Source organism: Lissotriton vulgaris, chromosome 5 (genome assembly GCF_964263255.1).
Source record: "Lissotriton vulgaris chromosome 5, aLisVul1.2, whole genome shotgun sequence".
Classification (NCBI taxonomy): domain Eukaryota; kingdom Metazoa; phylum Chordata; class Amphibia; order Caudata; family Salamandridae; genus Lissotriton; species Lissotriton vulgaris.
Window position 1 is genome coordinate 1,993,630,677 of NC_141693.1, and position 17,180 is coordinate 1,993,647,856.

At 50.0% G+C, this 17,180-nt stretch overlaps 1 protein-coding gene across 1 annotated transcript in view; it reads left to right on the forward strand.

Annotated features, from left to right (window-relative positions):
* The window catches only part of AK8 (adenylate kinase 8), an 841,444-nt gene that overhangs the window by 116,559 nt on the left and 707,705 nt on the right, over positions 1 to 17,180 (forward strand). The window lies entirely within an intron of this gene.

Genomic DNA, 17,180 nt, shown 5'->3' on the forward strand with positions numbered 1-17,180 from the left:
CCTACGATGCCACCACCCTCCTAGCCCTTAACCCCGGCCGTTCCCCAAACTGCGTCCAAGCCGCTCCTGGACACACCCATGGACCTTTCTCATGCTTCTCCTGCAAATTCCTCTGCAACGTCAACCACTCCGCTACGATCACACCTCAGATTCCCGACGCCAACCACCTACAATGCATCTTGCTCAACACCCGATCGGTCCATAGGCACGCCATTGACCTATGGAATCTACTAGACAACATCTCTCCGGACGTCGCCTTCCTTACTGAAACATGGATGAACGCCTCCTCCGCCCCAGACATCACCATTGCCATCCCAGAAGATTATAAGATCATACGCAAGGACCGTACCGGCCACACAGGAGGAGGAATCGCTATCGTCCATAAGAAATCCATCCATATCTCAACCAGCTCTGACGCCAACCTCGCCAACTCTGAACGCCTTCACTTCCAGATCCACATCGACCCCAAGACCACACTCAGAGGCACCCTCCTTTACAGGCCTCCAGGACCCCGCGCACAATTTAGTGAGGACATCACGGACTTCATCACTCCACACGCGCTCCCCTCCAAAGATTACATCCTTCTAGGAGACCTCAACTTTCACCTTGAAAAGAACAACGACCGCAACTCCACCACCCTGCTGGACAACCTCGCCAACCTCGAACTTAAACAACTGGTCACTTCCCCCACCCACATCGCAGGTCACACCCTCGACCCTATCTTCACCTCCAGCAATCATGTCTCCTTCAGCCACACCACGAAGCTCCTTTGGACTGACCACAGCTGCGTTCACTTCACCTACAACAAGCCCAAACCCAACAACCACCCCCAACCAACTCTGCAAAGAAACTGGAACAAAATCACCATCGACCAGATCTCTTCATCGCTTCTGCTAAACCCCCCAGCCCATTCATCAAACCCCGACCAAGCCGCCACCAACCTCACCCTTTGGCTATCCAACAGCGCCGACATCCTAGCACCACTGAAAAAACGTCAAATCAAACTTGGCAGCAAGAAGGCCTCTTGGTTCAACGATGACCTTAAGAAATCCAAGAAACTCTGCCGCTCCTTTGAGAAGGCCTGGAAAAAAGACCCAACCACCAGCACCAAGGACGCCTTCAAAAACGCCACCCGCATACACCATCAACTGATCCGAAAGGCCAAGAACACCGCCTTCAAGGAACGACTAGATAACAATGCCCACAACAGCAAGGAACTTTTCAACATCGTCAAGGAATTTACCAATCCCTCGGCCAACTCTAACGACATCACCCCCTCTCAAGCCCTCTGCGACTCCCTAGCCTCATTCTTCCACAACAAAATTGCAGACATCCACAACAGCTTCGACAACCAACTCGGAGACCAACCCACCCAACCATCTGCTGGACCTCCACCCCCCTCAAACATCCTTAATGACTGGAACACAATCTCCACTGAGGACACCATCCGCCTGATGAACTCCATCCACTCAGGTTCCCCCACAGACCCATGCCCTCACCACATCTTCAACAAAGCAGACTCCATCATAGCACCGCACCTCCGAGACGTCATCAACTGCTCCTTCAAACCCGCCATCTTCCCGGAAAGCTGGAAACACGCTGAACTCTGCGCCCTCCTGAAGAAACCCACAGCTGATCCCACCGAACTCAAAAACTACCGCCCTATCTCGCTCCTTCCTTTCCCGGCCAAAGTCATCGAGAAAGCTGTCAACAACCAGCTCGCCGCCTTCCACGAAGCCAACAAATCCCTCGACTCCTCACAGTCCGGCTTCCGAGCAAAACACAGCACTGAGACCGCCCTCATCGCAGCAAGTCAAGTCAAGTCAAGTCAAAGGATTTGTATAGCGCACTACATACCCAGAGGGTTTCAAGGCGCTTAGGAAGGGGAGGAGGATTACTTGTCAAATATCCACGTTTTAAGTTGCTTTCTGAACGCTTGGTGGTTCTGGGTAAGGCGAAGGTAAGCGGGGAGTGAGTTCCATGTTTTAGCAGCCAGGTATGAAAAGGATCTGCCTCCCATGGTGGTCTTGTTGATGCGAGGTACAGTGGCGAGGGCTTGGCTGGAAGAACGTAGTTGGCGGGAGGGGGTGTAGAAGGACAGTCGTGAGTTGAGGCATTCTGGTCCGATATCGTAGAGTGATTTGTGTGCGTGGGTAAGCAGACGGAAAGTGATCCTCTTATTGACGGGTAGCCAGTGGAGGTCTTTAAGGTGGCCAGAGGTGTGTTTGTTGCGTGGGAGGTCTAATGGGAGGTCTAATATGAGCCTGACTGAGGCGTTTTGGATTCGTTGGAGTTTCTTCTGGAGTTTTGCGGTAGTACCTGCGTAGAGGGTGTTTCCGTAGTCCAGTCGGCTCGTGACCAGAGCGTGGGTGACTATTTTCCTTGTATCGGAGGGGATCCAGCGAAATGTTTTTCTGAGCATGCGAAGAATGTTGAAGCAGGAAGAGGATACGGCGCTGACTTGTTTGTTCATTGAGAGTGAAGAGTCCAGGATGACGCCTAGGTTCCGTGCGTGGTCTGTTGGGATGGGTGCTTTACCGAGGGCTTCCGGCCACCAGGAGTCGTCCCATGCAGAGGGGGATGTACCTAAGATCAGGACTTCTGTTTTGTCTGAGTTCAGTTTCAGACGGCTTTGTTTCATCCATTCGGCAACTTCTTTCATTCCTTCGTGTAGGTTAGTTTTGGCGGTGCTGGGGTCATTGGTGAGAGAAAGGATCAATTGAGTGTCGTCCGCGTAAGAGATGATGTTGAGGTTGTGTTGGCGTGCGATGGCCGCGAGGGGGCTCATGTATACGTTGAAGAGGGTGGGACTGAGTGAGGATCCTTGTGGTACACCGCAGATGACTTCAGAGGCCTCGGATTTGAATGGAGGAAGGCGGACTCTCTGGGTTCTTCCGGTGAGGAACGAGGTGATCCATTCAAGTGCTTTTCCTTGGATTCCGATGTTATAGAGGCGTTGTAAGAGGGTGCTGTGGCAGACTGTGTCAAAGGCTGCGGAGAGGTCGAGGAGGATGAGGGCGACTGTGTCTCCATTGTCTAGTAGAGTTCGAATGTCGTCTGTTGCTGCGATGAGGGCGGTCTCGGTGCTGTGTTTTGCTCGGAAGCCAGATTGTGAGGGGTCGAGGGATTTGTTGGCTTCGAGGAAGGCGGCGAGCTGGTTGTTGACAGCTTTCTCGATGACTTTGGCCGGGAATGGGAGAAGCGAGATGGGGCGGTAATTTTTGAGTTCGGTGGGGTCCGCTGTTGGTTTTTTCAGGAGGGCGGTGAGTTCAGCGTGTTTCCAGTCTTCCGGGAATGTGGCGGAGTTGAAGGAGCAGTTGATGACGTCTCTGAGGTGCGGTGCTATGACGGAGTCCGCTTTGTTGAAGATGTGGTGAGGGCATGGGTCTGTGGGGGATCCTGAGTGGATGGAATTCATCAGGCGGATGGTGTCCTCAGTGGAGATTGGGTTCCAGTCGTTGAGAGTGTTCACGGGGGGAAGATGATCAGCAGATGGTAGGGTGGGTTGATTTCCGGGTTGGTTGTCAAAGCTGTTGTGGATGTCTGCAATCTTGTTGTGGAAAAATGATGCAAGGGAGTCGCAGAGGGTTTGAGAGGGGGTGATGTCGTTGGAGTTGGCCGAGGGATTGGAAAATTCCTTGACGATGTTGAAAAGTTCCTTGCTGTTGTGGGCGTTGCTGTCAAGTCGATCCTTGATTGCTGTTTTCTTGGCTTTTCGGATCAGTTGGTGGTGAGTGCGGGTGGCGTTTTTGAAGGCGTCCTTGGTGCTAGTTGTTGGGTCTTTTTTCCAGGCCTTTTCAAGGGAGCGGCAGAGTTTCTTGGACTTCTTGAGATCATCGTTGAACCATGAGGCCTTCTTGCTGCCAGGTTTGCTTTGCCGTTTTTTCAGTGGTGCTAAGGTGTCGGCGGTGTTGGATAACCATCGGGTGAGGTTGGCGGCGGCTTCGTTAGCGTTGGAAGAGGGGGCTGGGGAGTTACGAAGGAGCGATGCTGAGATTTGGTCCGTGGTGATTTTGTTCCAGTTTCTTTGCAGGGTAGGTTGGAGGTGGATGTTGGGTTTTGGTTTGTTGTAGGTGAAGTGAACGCAGCTGTGGTCAGTCCAGAGGAGGTCCGTGGTGTGGCTGAAAGAGATATGATTGCTGGATGTGAAGATGGGGTCGAGTGTGTGACCTGCGATGTGGGTGGGGGAAGTGACTAGTTGTTTAAGCCCGAGGTTGGCGAGGTTGTCCAAGAGGGTGGTGGTGTTGCGGTCGTTGATCTTTTCAAGGTGAAAGTTGAGGTCTCCCAGAAGAAGGTATTCTTTTGAGGGGAGCGCGTGTGGAGTGATGAAGTCCGTGATGTCTTCACTGAATTTTGCGCGGGGTCCTGGAGGTCTGTAGAGGAGAGTGCCTCGGAGTGTGGTTTTGGGGTCGATGTGGATCTGGAAGTGAAGGTGTTCAGAGTTGGCGAGGTTGGCGTCAGAGCTGGTTGAGATGCGGATTGATTTCTTATGGATGATAGCGATTCCTCCACCTGTGTGGCTGGTACGGTCCTTGCGAGTGATCTTATAGTCTTCAGGGATGGCAATGGTGATGTCTGGTGCGGAGGAAGCGTTCATCCATGTTTCCGTAAGGAAGGCGATGTCTGGAGAGATGGTGTCTAGTAGATTCCATAGGTCAATGGCGTGTCTGTGGACCGATCGGGTGTTGAGAAGGATGCACTGTAGGTGGTTGGGGTTAGGAATCTGCGTAGTGGTCGTAGCGGAGATGTTGTCGGTGCCGCTGAATTTGCAGGAGTAGCATGAGAAAGATCCATGGGTGCGTCCGGGAGCGGCTTGGACGCAGTTGGGGGCGCGGCCGGGGTTAAGGGCTAGGAGGGAGGCGGCATCGTAGGTAATGCGGGAGGGCTGGGCAGCGCGAGGGGCAGGGGGTCTGGCGCTGGGCGCGGTCCAGGCGCGGACGGGCGTAGACGGGCTTACCTTTGGCGCACCTTCGGCGCGGATTGGGCGCGGTCGCTGCGCGTGAACGCTGCGCGCGGGAACTACTGTCATATGTGGAGAGTGGAGGGGGAGGGGCGAGGGCGTCTCAGCTGGGAGGCGGGGCGGGCTAGCTACGGAGGACAACAATCACCAAAATGGAGGCGGAGGGGTCTGAGCGCCGATAGCGCTTGGGGAGAACGCAAATGCTGGGATAAATTAGGCAAATTATAAACAATGCAGATAACGCTGGCAAATTAACATGAAAGATAGGCAAAGCGGCGGTCAGAACACACAGCTGGCAGTAGTTATGGGCAAAGCGCTGCAATAACGATACCACGGTCTCAGGGGAGCGACCACTCTGCTGGGAAGCGGAGATCGAGACGACATTCGAACCCTACTGGACAATGGAGATACAGTCGCCCTCATCCTCCTCGACCTCTCCGCAGCCTTTGACACAGTCTGCCATAGCACCCTTCTACAGCGACTTAGAAACATCGGAATCCAAGGAAAAGCACTGGAATGGATCACCTCGTTCCTCACCGGAAGAACCCAGAAAGTCCGCCTCCCACCATTCAAGTCAGAAGCCACTGAAGTCATCTGCGGCGTACCACAAGGATCTTCACTCAGCCCCACCCTTTTCAACGTATACATGAGCCCTCTCGCGGCCATCGCCCGCCAACACAACCTAAACATCATCTCCTACGCGGATGACACTCAACTGATCCTATCACTCACCAATGACCCTAGCACCGCCAAAACCAACCTACATGAAGGAATGAAAGAAGTAGCCGAATGGATGAAACACAGCCGTCTGAAACTGAACTCTGATAAAACAGAAGTCCTCATCTTAGGTTCCTCCCCCTCCGCATGGGACGACTCTTGGTGGCCAGAAGCCCTTGGAAAAGCACCCATCCCGACAGACCACGCATGGAACCTGGGCATCATCCTGGATTCCTCACTTTCAATAAACAGACAAGTCAACTCCGTCTCCTCATCCTGCTTCAACATTCTTCGCATGCTCAAAAAAACATTTCGTTGGATCCCCACCGAAACTAGGAAAACGGTCACCCACGCACTGGTCACGAGCCGCCTGGACTACGGAAACACCCTATACGCCGGGACTACCGCTAAACTCCAGAAAAAACTCCAACGAATCCAAAACGCCTCTGCCAGGCTCATATTAGACATCCCGCGTAAAGAACATATCTCTGGTCACCTGAAAAACCTCCACTGGCTTCCCGTCAATAAGAGGATCACTTTCCGGCTCCTAACCCACGCACACAAAGCACTCTACGAAATCGGACCAGAATGCCTCAACACACGACTGTCCTTCTACACCCCCTCCCGCCAGCTTCGATCTTCCAACCAAGCCCTTGCCACTGTACCTCGCATCAACAAGACCACCATGGGAGGTAGATCCTTCTCCTACCTGGCAGCTAAAACCTGGAACTCTCTTCCCACTTACCTTCGCCTTACCCAGAACCACCTAGCATTCAGAAAGCAACTTAAAACGTGGATATTTGACAAGTAACTCCCCACCCCTTCTTAAGCGCCTTGAGACCCTCTGGGTATGTAGTGCGCTATATAAATCCTTTGACTTGACTTGACTATCTTTATAAATACCATATTAAATATATATATATATAATATATAACATTCCAACAAAGATTGCCCCACGGAGAAAGGCCACCACACCAAATAGTTTGTCTTACTGTTTAATTGCAGTCTGCAAACAGGTTTTGAAACGGAGCAATGCAGCAACATAAATTCATAGCCAAACGCGTTTCAGGACATAAATTCCCTTCCTCAGTGGCTGATGTAGAAACAGGGGAAAGCGGCAATGTCACATTTATATTCACGATTTTGCCTCCGTGGGCGTGGCCAACCACTTGGCCTCCTGGTCTTTGTAGTCACGGTGATGACATTTGGAGACACAGCGCTGTGGTCAGAGTTGCAGTTATAAAGCGGTGACAGTTATTTTGAAGTGGATGCTTGCTGCCCCACTGGGACAATGTGAATGGTTTAATTTGGGAGCAGTTAGGAGCGGGCTCACTTGAGGAAAATGTCGAGTGACTACAAAGACCTAAATAAATTCACTTAAAATGCAAATTGTTGTCTTGTGAAGAGTTGGAGACGGCGTTTTCGTGGATATATATATATATATATATATATATATATATATATATATATATATATATATATATCCAGCGAAAATCTTCCAAAGAAAGTCAGTGAGTCGCACTCTGAGGGTGAAAGGAAGACTTTTATTCCAATTGCAGTATTCAGCCAGTTTTTGCCCAATGAATTTCGGTCTGACAGCAGACCTTTCTCAAGGGGGCTGGTCGCATCTGAAGGGTGAGGAGGTTTCAGCATGCGTGACTCGTTGTAGACTTGTTAAATCCCACGGTGTGCGTCACGTGATGACTGGATGGGATAATTGCCCTCTGGTGGGCTCCGCAGTCGGTAAAAACAATGAGGCATGCTGGTTAGTGTAGTCCGCCCTCATTCCTCGTTATTGCCCCGTAGGGGAGCGATGCGTGGAAACGGTAAGTGGAAACTACCGTTTCATATTGCAGGAACACTCTCACCTCGTTTTGCCTATTTTTGAGGAAAAGAGGACCAGTTCCAGGGTCCGGTCCCTGGCAGCTTCCCCTGCCCGGGATTTGCTCACGCAGCGAAAGTTGTGGTTCAATGGTGGGCAGAAGTGGGAAGCTCCTTTGGTGGCGGTGCGTACTCTACGGCAGGACCAGCCGTTTAATATCCAGCGAAAATCTTCCAAAGAAAGACAGTGAGTCGCACTCTGAGGGTGAACGGAAGACTTTTATTCCGATTGCAGTATTCAGCCAGTTTTTGCCCAATGCATTTCGGTCTGACAGCAGACCTTTCTCAAGGGGGCTGGTCGCATCTGAAGGGTGAGGAGGTTTCAGCATGCGTGGCTCGTTGTAGACTTGTTAAATCCCACATATATATATATAACCAAAGGTTACAAGGATGTTCTAGTTAGGAAAGGGAGTTTAGAAAAAAAAACAATGAATCTCAATGAAAAAAACAAAGGTTACAGGGACCTTATAGTCAGGCTCAGGTTGCACTCGTCCAAAACTATTAAAATTCAGCAGTTATAGTGAGCTGAGCTAACGATAACTTACGTCCCCGCAATGCACTGCTTATGCCCTCACATATTACATCATTCATGACATTGCTCAGCGACATCACTGATGACATCTCAAATGACAACACTGATGACATCAGCCAGTGACTGAGTGTTTTTAGAAATATTGTGAGTGTTAAATACATGTATACCTAGGTGTATTGGTGAATCAGTGGGTATGAGTGCCTGTATGGGTGATTAAGTGTATGCGTGACTTACTGTATAAGTGAGTGATTAGGTGTCTCAGTGAATGTATGGGTGAGTGACTGGTAGTGTGAATGTTTGTATCAGTCTGCCAGTTGGTGTCTAAGGAGCTGTGTGGGTGTGTGAGTGGCTGCATGAGTAAGTGATTGGTTGTCTGCGTACCTGTATGGGTGTCTGATTTTCTGTGTGGGTCGGTGAGGGGGTGTGTGACTGCCTGTATGGATGAGTGAGTGGGTAAGTCAGTGGCTGTATGGGTAAGTGAGTGCTTGTGTGAGGGGCTGTATGAGTGAGTGAGTGTGTGTATGGCTGTGTGGGTGAGTGAATGTCAGTGGTATATGGGTGAGTAACTGGGTATGTGAAAGGCAGTATAGGTAAATGATGGGGTATATGAGAGACTATGGGTGAGAGAGTGAATATGAGAGTGGCTTTATGGGTGAGTGTGTGCTTGTGTCAGTGTCTGTATAGGTGAGTGAGTACATGTTAGTAACTGTATGTGTCAGTAAGCGGGTGTGTGTGTAACTGTATGGGTGAGTTAGTGGCTGTGTGATTGCATGGGTGAGTGAGTAGGTGTGTGAGTTGCTCAATGAGTGATTGACTCAGTGTGTGAGTGGCTGTATGGGTGTATGAGTAGATATGTCAGTGGCTGAGTGAATGGCTGTAAAGGTGAGTGAGTTGATGTGTATGTAGACCTTTGAATCAGTGAGTGGGTGTGCAAGTACTGGTATGGGTCTGTGAATGGGTTTGTGAATGGTTGTGTTGGAGTGGGTGTATGAACATTTGCTATGGGTATAGGAAGGTGGACACCTGACTATGGTTACCCCAGATTTTTGGCCTAGTGTTTAGCTGGTTTTCGACTTAGTTGGCCTGGGATCCTGCTAATCAGGGCCCCAGGCTATCTGCTCTCTTTGTAAAATGGACTCCATGTACCGTAGGTACATCTCCAATTGGACATTGGGTCACCTTATGAGCCCCTGTACAGTGCACTATAGGTACCCAGGGTATAGGTGCATCCAAGGCCTACCAGGGGCTGCAGCATGTATTATGCCACCCTTGGCTGGCCACTCACATTGACACAACTGGCTGATCACTCAGCTGGGGCAAGGTCGTGTAATCACCCCTTGCTTAGATATAGTATTCCTATATCTAACCTTATGTCTAGACACATATACACCTATAAGTCATTCCTATGGCAGGCCTTAACAATCCTGGAGGCAGAGTGCGTGGTTTTATGTGAGATGAGGCTCTAGCATGAGCTGAGCCTGTCTGCAGCTTTCGGGACCATGTCCTTATAGCTGTTCTAGGATATAGCCATACCATATACTCTTAAGTGCATTATGAACCTCGCGGTTAAATGCTAACTCTGGTTTGGCTTTATCAAAACATGTCGTGTAAGGTGTCATACGCTTTGGAATACTACCCCCTCGCCAGTTCTGGCGACGGGGGTAGCATTCCACCCTTCTAGAGGGAGAAGACATGTTGTTCCTACTAATCCCGGTTAAAGTTAACCAGCGCCTCAGCATCACAAAATGGATGCTGCTCCCACAGACACAAGTCTGACCTCCTGCTGCTGGGAGTCCTTCCAGCGAAGGAGGCTTGGACAATAGGTTTCCTGTCTTGGGAGGTGCTAGCACCACCCCAGACAGGCTCTAGTGTATTGGGGCAGGGAGGGCTGTAAGAAATGAGACACTGCCTGGGGCACACAAGGTGTCCCATGCATAGTCTAATTCAAACCGGTGCTGGGGCACTCCAGCCCCAGCTCTGGCTCGAAACTGGACAAAGGGAAATTGGTGTAACCACCCCCTTCCCTGGTCCCACCCATAGGAGGGACCTAGCAGGTAATCCAGCCCCTAGATTTGGTATATAGGTAGGAGCTGAGTCCCAAGACTTTAGATTAATCCTGACTGAAGCTTGAAATGAAACTTTGGACCTTCGACGTTCTACTTGAAGATAGAAGACTGAGGAATCTCCCTTGTGGTCAACGAGTGACCACCCTGCACAAGCAGGCACCATCAAGTGATCAACGGTTTGCTTTGTCGTCGCTCCCGCCGGAGCCCGAACACAGAGCCTGACAAGACCCGGACTTCCAGACTTCCTTTAGCCCGATACACAGCCACAGCGAAGCTGAGACCCGTGGAGTCGACGCGAGACGTGGGACCGGCCATCTTGGAAAGCCAGCGAATTGCTTTCTGTTTAACTTCTGAGGCACCCTCGAGGTTGTGCATTGGGGATTGAGAAGCCCCAGCCCCTAGCATCATCTGCACCACAGATCATCCCTCCACACTCCATGAGTATTGCGTGGGGCCATTTTGCATTTTCCTGCTCGACGCGTCTGTCCGGTCACTTTTCCGTTGGATAGTGGCCTCTGTGACGACGAAATCTTGAATCTACACCGCTGGTCTGGTTGCTCCAGACTGACCCTTGCTCTCCTGAAAAGGAGCCGCCCATCAGACCTTGCTGGTCTGATTAAGAATTGTTTTAGAAATAGGGGACCCCTATATAATAATAAACTTGCTATACGTAACCTCTTAAGTGCTGCTGACGGCCAACGGTCGTCACGAGCGCTACCTCCCCAGTGCTGCGCACGACCATTGGACGTCCATTCAGCACTAGTTCCAATGGACAGCGCAGCACTGGGGAGGGATATTTGCGAAGCAGCTAAGGTGCTAGGGAAATGAACTAACTTAGGTAAAGGTCTATAGACAAGTTGTAACACACTAGTGAAAATTAACTGGAAAACCACTTAAAAACCCACATGTAAAGTACTAATCACCAAATTGAATCCAAAATATTTATTATATTTGTATTTATTAGTCAAGAATTTTTTTTGCAATTATTGCTTGTATTTCATACTATTGTGTTTCCAAAATCTAATTAATTATTTACACAACAACAACATGAATCTTCATTAAAACCACATAGTGAACATATACTTTACATAAAACATAGAAAGCGATAGAGACAAAACAATAAGTAGACACATGAACGACGATGGAGGCAAAGCGGTAGATAAGGGCACTACGCGCGTTTCGGCTTGTAAGCCTTCATCAGGTGACCGTCTATTGTAAAAAATAAGACACACAATTAGAAAATGATTTTGAAAACAGCCAACGTCGGCAACGAATATATCAAGAGAGAGAAATGTGTTTGGAAACACAGTGAAATCGATGATATATATTAAAGAAGACACAGTTCCTCATAGATACGGAGGGTCTTATATAAATTCTCCCGATATGTGTCAGTCAGGGATGTAAGGCACCACATGTGCGATGAAAGAAGCAGGGATATAATAATGAGGAGCTGAATAGCGTAACTAAGCACCGATCGAGAGCCGGAATAGAATGTCAATACATCTGTGCCAGGATATCTGTGCAACACAATGAAAAAGCGGTGTATGGCCTTCGAAGTTGGAAATCACGCCGCCACGGTCGAAGTCTGAAACGGACAGGTCTATTTGAAACCTGGTTCCTTCCTGGTCACTGGCTAGTGACCCAGACTCTGTCCCCTCTGCTTTCAGGTACTCTTCATCCTCGATCCGCCCTTGGATTCAACCGGACACTTCTCTCCTGGTCGCCTGCAGCATCTTTCTCCAAGGATCCATAGGATTCAGCGACGAAACCCGACACACTTTGACACCTATGCACCCGCTGCCTGTGGGTGAGGTAACGCGAGTACTCCGGTGCTCCTGTGGGTATTAACTATCCTAGTGTCTAGCTTTCTCCTAGTCCATTTGGAAGTGACCTAAAAGAACTAGTTTCCAATTCTTTTGTTCCCATTCTAACTCTATAGTAACTTGCGTGTGTGTAAAGTCTCTGCACACGCCTCCCCTGGGCCTCCTACTTCCTATCCTTTGGTTGTGCAGTGTAGCCACAGCGATTCCCTAGGCCTTTCCTTTATTCGTGATGGAGTTCTTATACCACTATTTTAGTATATGGTTTGTCGTGCCCCTAGGGTGCTACTGTATATTGTGCAACTTATTGTATGATAATTGAGTATCTTGTTATGTGCTTGTGCCTCTGATCTCATAAAGAGCTCAGAGGGGTTGTTTAGAAATGAATACATATATATTATATATATATATCCTGTGTGGTGTCCTTTCATTTGGTATTCAAGGGGTTACATACGGTAAAACAGCTGGCTTTACATGCCCTCTAAAGTTTTAGTCTAAGACTGCTTTGTCCATGCTACCTATAGGATAGCTGGTCTATAAGGTTGACTTTACAACCATCACCATAAGGGTTGTTTGGACTGATACAGGGTGCCCACTAGAATAGTGGATATCACATATCAGGCCAACTTCTCACAATGGGGGTGTGAGTTGGTGCGTTAGTGATTTTGTGGATGATGTCATGTCAGATTTTTTTTAACACAAAAAATGTACACAGCTTGTAAATGAATAGTACACGCATTTAAAAATATATCAGGAATTAGGATATTTTTTGTAATTCAGAAATGTAATATAAACAAAGATTTAAATAGGAGCAAAACAAATCAGAACACTTTACTTTGTGATGTGTAAATGGCAAATATTTGCAGAAACTCAATTTCAAACATTGTACCCTATATAGTTTTATCAGTAAAGTGACCTGTCAGTGGGAAATGTTGAGGCTGTTTCAATGGAAAATCTGATGATTACAAATAAGTGTGCTACCACTTCATGCTTCTGGTCTGCGTTTATTTTAACTTGACTTTAAAAACATTCCTTCCCCCGCCCTAATGACAATTCGATTAATGAACCAAGAGGCTAGTCAGTGGTCATTTGTATCCCTTATGTGGCTAGATTTGTTTTATATATGGAGCAAAAGTTTAATCTATTAAATCCAACAAAAGTGTTTTCTGTACAGCCGACCACTCCTTGTACTGGGCAGCGCACACCGGAGGAATTCACACACATCACTCCTTGCACATGTCCTTTCAAAACACAGTACACCAAACACCTTTCTCCTTGCACCAGACAGCGCACACTAGAGGCTTCACTCACATCATTACTTGCACCAGACAGCGCGCACCAAAGGATTTTACTCGCATCGCTACTTGCACCAGACCGTGCGCACCAAAGGACTTCACTCACATCACTCCTTGCACCAGACAGCGCGCACCAAAGGACTTCACTCACATCACTCCTTGCACCAGACAGCGTGCACCAGACTGATTTACTCACATCACTCCTTGCACCACACCCTCCACACCAGAGGACTTCACTCACATCACTCCTTGCACCAGACAGCGTGCACCAGAGGGATTCACTCACATCACTCCTTGCACCAGACAGCATACACCAGAGGGATTCACTCACATCACTCCTTGCACCAGACAGCATACACCGGAGGGATTCACTCACATCACTCCTTGCACCAGACAGCGCACACCAGAGGGATTCACTCACGTCACTCCTTGCACCAGACAGTGCACACCAGAGGACTTCACTCACATCACTCCTTGCACCAGACAGCGCACACCAGAGGGATTCACTCACGTCACTCCTTGCACCAGACAGTGCACACCAGAGGACTTCACTCACATCGCTACTTGCACCAGACAGCGCGCACCAACGGACTTCACTCACATCTCTACTTGCTCCAGACAGTGCGCACTAAAGGACTTCACTCACATCACTCCTTGCACCAGACAGCGCGCACCAAAGGATTTCACTCACATCACTCCTTGCACCAGACAGCATGCACCAGAGGGATTTACTCACATCACTCCTTGCACCAGACAGCATGCACCAGAGGGATTCACTCACATCACTCCTTGCACCAGACAGTGCACACCAGAGGACTTCACTCACATCACTCCTTGCACCAGACAGCATGCACCAGAGGGATTCACTCACATCACTCCTTGCACCAGACAGTGCACACCAGAGGACTTCACTCACATCACTCCTTGCACCAGACAGCACACACCAGAGGGATTCACTCATGTCACTCCTTGCACCAGACAGCGTGCACCAGAGGGATTCACTCACATCACTCCTTGCACCAGACAGCACACACCAGAGGGATTCACTCATGTCACTCCTTGCACCAGACAGCGTGCACCAGAGGGATTCACTCGCATCACTCCTTGCACCAGACAGCGCGCACCAAAGGATTTCACTCACATCACTCCTTGCACCAGACAGCATGCACCAGAGGGATTTACTCACATCACTCCTTGCACCAGACAGCATGCACCAGAGGGATTCACTCACATCACTCCTTGCACCAGACAGTGCACACCAGAGGACTTCACTCACATCACTCCTTGCACCAGACAGCATGCACCAGAGGGATTCACTCACATCACTCCTTGCACCAGACAGCATGCACCAGAGGGATTCACTCACATCACTCCTTGCACCAGACAGTGCACACCGTAAGACTTCACTCACATCACTCCTTGCACAAGACAGCATGCACCACAGGGATTCACTCACACCACTCCTTGCACCAGACAGTGCACACCAGAGGGCTTCCCTCACATCACTCCTTGCACCAGACAGCGTGCACCGTAAGACTTCACTCCCATCACTCCTTGCACCAGACAGCCTGCATCGTAAGACTTCACTCAGATCACTCCTTGCACAAGACAGCGTGCACCGTAAGACTTCACTCACATCAATCCTTGCACAAGGCAGCGCACACCAGAGGGATTCACTCACATCACTCCTTGCACAAGACAGCGCACACCAGAGGGATTCACTCACATCACTCCTTGCACCAGACAACGTGCACCGTAAGACTTCACTCACATCACTCCTTGCACAAGGCAGCGCACACCAGAGGGATTCACTCACATCACTCCTTGCACCAGACAGCGCACACTAGAGGCTTCACTCACATCATTACTTGCACCAGACAGCGCGCACCAAAGGACTTTACTCGCATCGCTACTTGCACCAGACAGCGCGCACCAAAGGACTTCACTCACATCACTCCTTGCACCAGACAGCGCGCACCAAAGGACTTCACTCACATCACTCCTTGCACCAGACAGCGTGCACCAGACTGATTTACTCACATCACTCCTTGCACCAGACCGTGCACACCAGAGGACTTAACTCACATCACTCCTTGCACCAGACAGCGTGCACCAGAGGGATTCACTCACATCACTCCTTGCACCAGACAGCATACACCAGAGGGATTCACTCACATCACTCCTTGCTCCAGACAGCGCACACCAGAGGGATTCACTCACGTCACTCCTTGCTCCAGACAGCGCACACCAGAGGGATTCACTCACGTCACTCCTTGCACCAGAAAGTGCACACCAGAGGACTTCACTCACATCACTCCTTGCACCAGACAGCGCACACCAGAGGGATTCACTCACGCCACTCCTTGCACCAGACAGTGCACACCAGAGGACTTCACTCACATCGCTACTTGCACCAGACAGCGCGCACCAACGGACTTCACTCACATCTCTACTTGCTCCAGACAGCGCGCACTAAAGGACTTCACTCACATCACTCCTTGCACCAGACAGCGCGCGCCAAAGGATTTCACTCACATCACTCCTTGCACCAGACAGCATGCACCAGAGGGATTTACTCACATCACTCCTTGCACCAGACAGCATGCACAAGAGGGATTCACTCACATCACTCCTTGCACCAGACAGTGCACACCAGAGGACTTCACTCACATCACTCCTTGCACCAGACAGCATGCACCAGAGGGATTCACTCACATCACTCCTTGCACCAGACAGTGCACACCAGAGGACTTCACTCACATCACTCCTTGCACCAGACAGCACACACCAGAGGGATTCACTCATGTCACTCCTTGCACCAGACAGCGTGCACCAGAGGGATTCACTCACATCACTCCTTGCACCAGACAGCACACACCAGAGGGATTCACTCATGTCACTCCTTGCACCAGACAGCGTGCACCAGAGGGATTCACTCACATCACTCCTTGCACCAGACAGTGCACACCGTAAGACTTCACTCACATCACTCCTTGCACCAGACAGCATGCACAAGAGGGATTCACTCACATCACACCTTGCACCAGACAGTGCACACCGTAAGACTTCACTCGCATCACTCCTTGCACCAGACAGCATGCACCACAGGGATTCACTCACATCACTCCTTGCACCAGACAGTGCACACCAGAGGACTTCCCTCACATCACTCCTTGCACCAGACAGCGTGCACCGTAAGACTTCACTCCCATCACTCCTTGCACCAGACAGCGTGCATCGTAAGACTTCACTCCCATCACTCCTTGCACAAGACAGTGTGCACCGTAAGACTTCAGTCACATCAATCCTTGCACAAGGCAGCGCACACCAGAGGGATTCACTCACATCACTCCTTGCACAAGACAGCGCACACCAGAGGGATTCACTCACATCACTCCTTGCACCAGACAACGTGCACCGTAAGACTTCACTCACATCACTCCTTGCACAAGGCAGCGCACACCAGAGGGATTCACTCACATCACTCCTTGCACAAGACAGCGCACACCAGAGGGATCCACTCACATCCCTCCTTGCACAAGACCGCGCACACCAGAGGGATTCACACACATCACTCCTTGCACCAGACAGCGTGCACCAAATGACTTCACTCACATCACTCCTTGCACCAGACAGCACACACCAGAGGGATTCACTCATGTCACTCCTTTCACAAGACAGCGCACACCAGAGGGATCCACTCACATCCCTCCTTGCACAAGACCGTGCACACCAGAGGGATTCACTCGCATCACTCCTTGCAACAGACAGCGTGCACCAGAGGGATTCACTCACATCGCTCTTTGCACCAGACAGCGCACACCAGAGGGATTAGCTCACATCACTCTTTGCACCAGACAGCATACACGAGAGGGATTCACTCACATCACTCAGCACACGCACAGGACG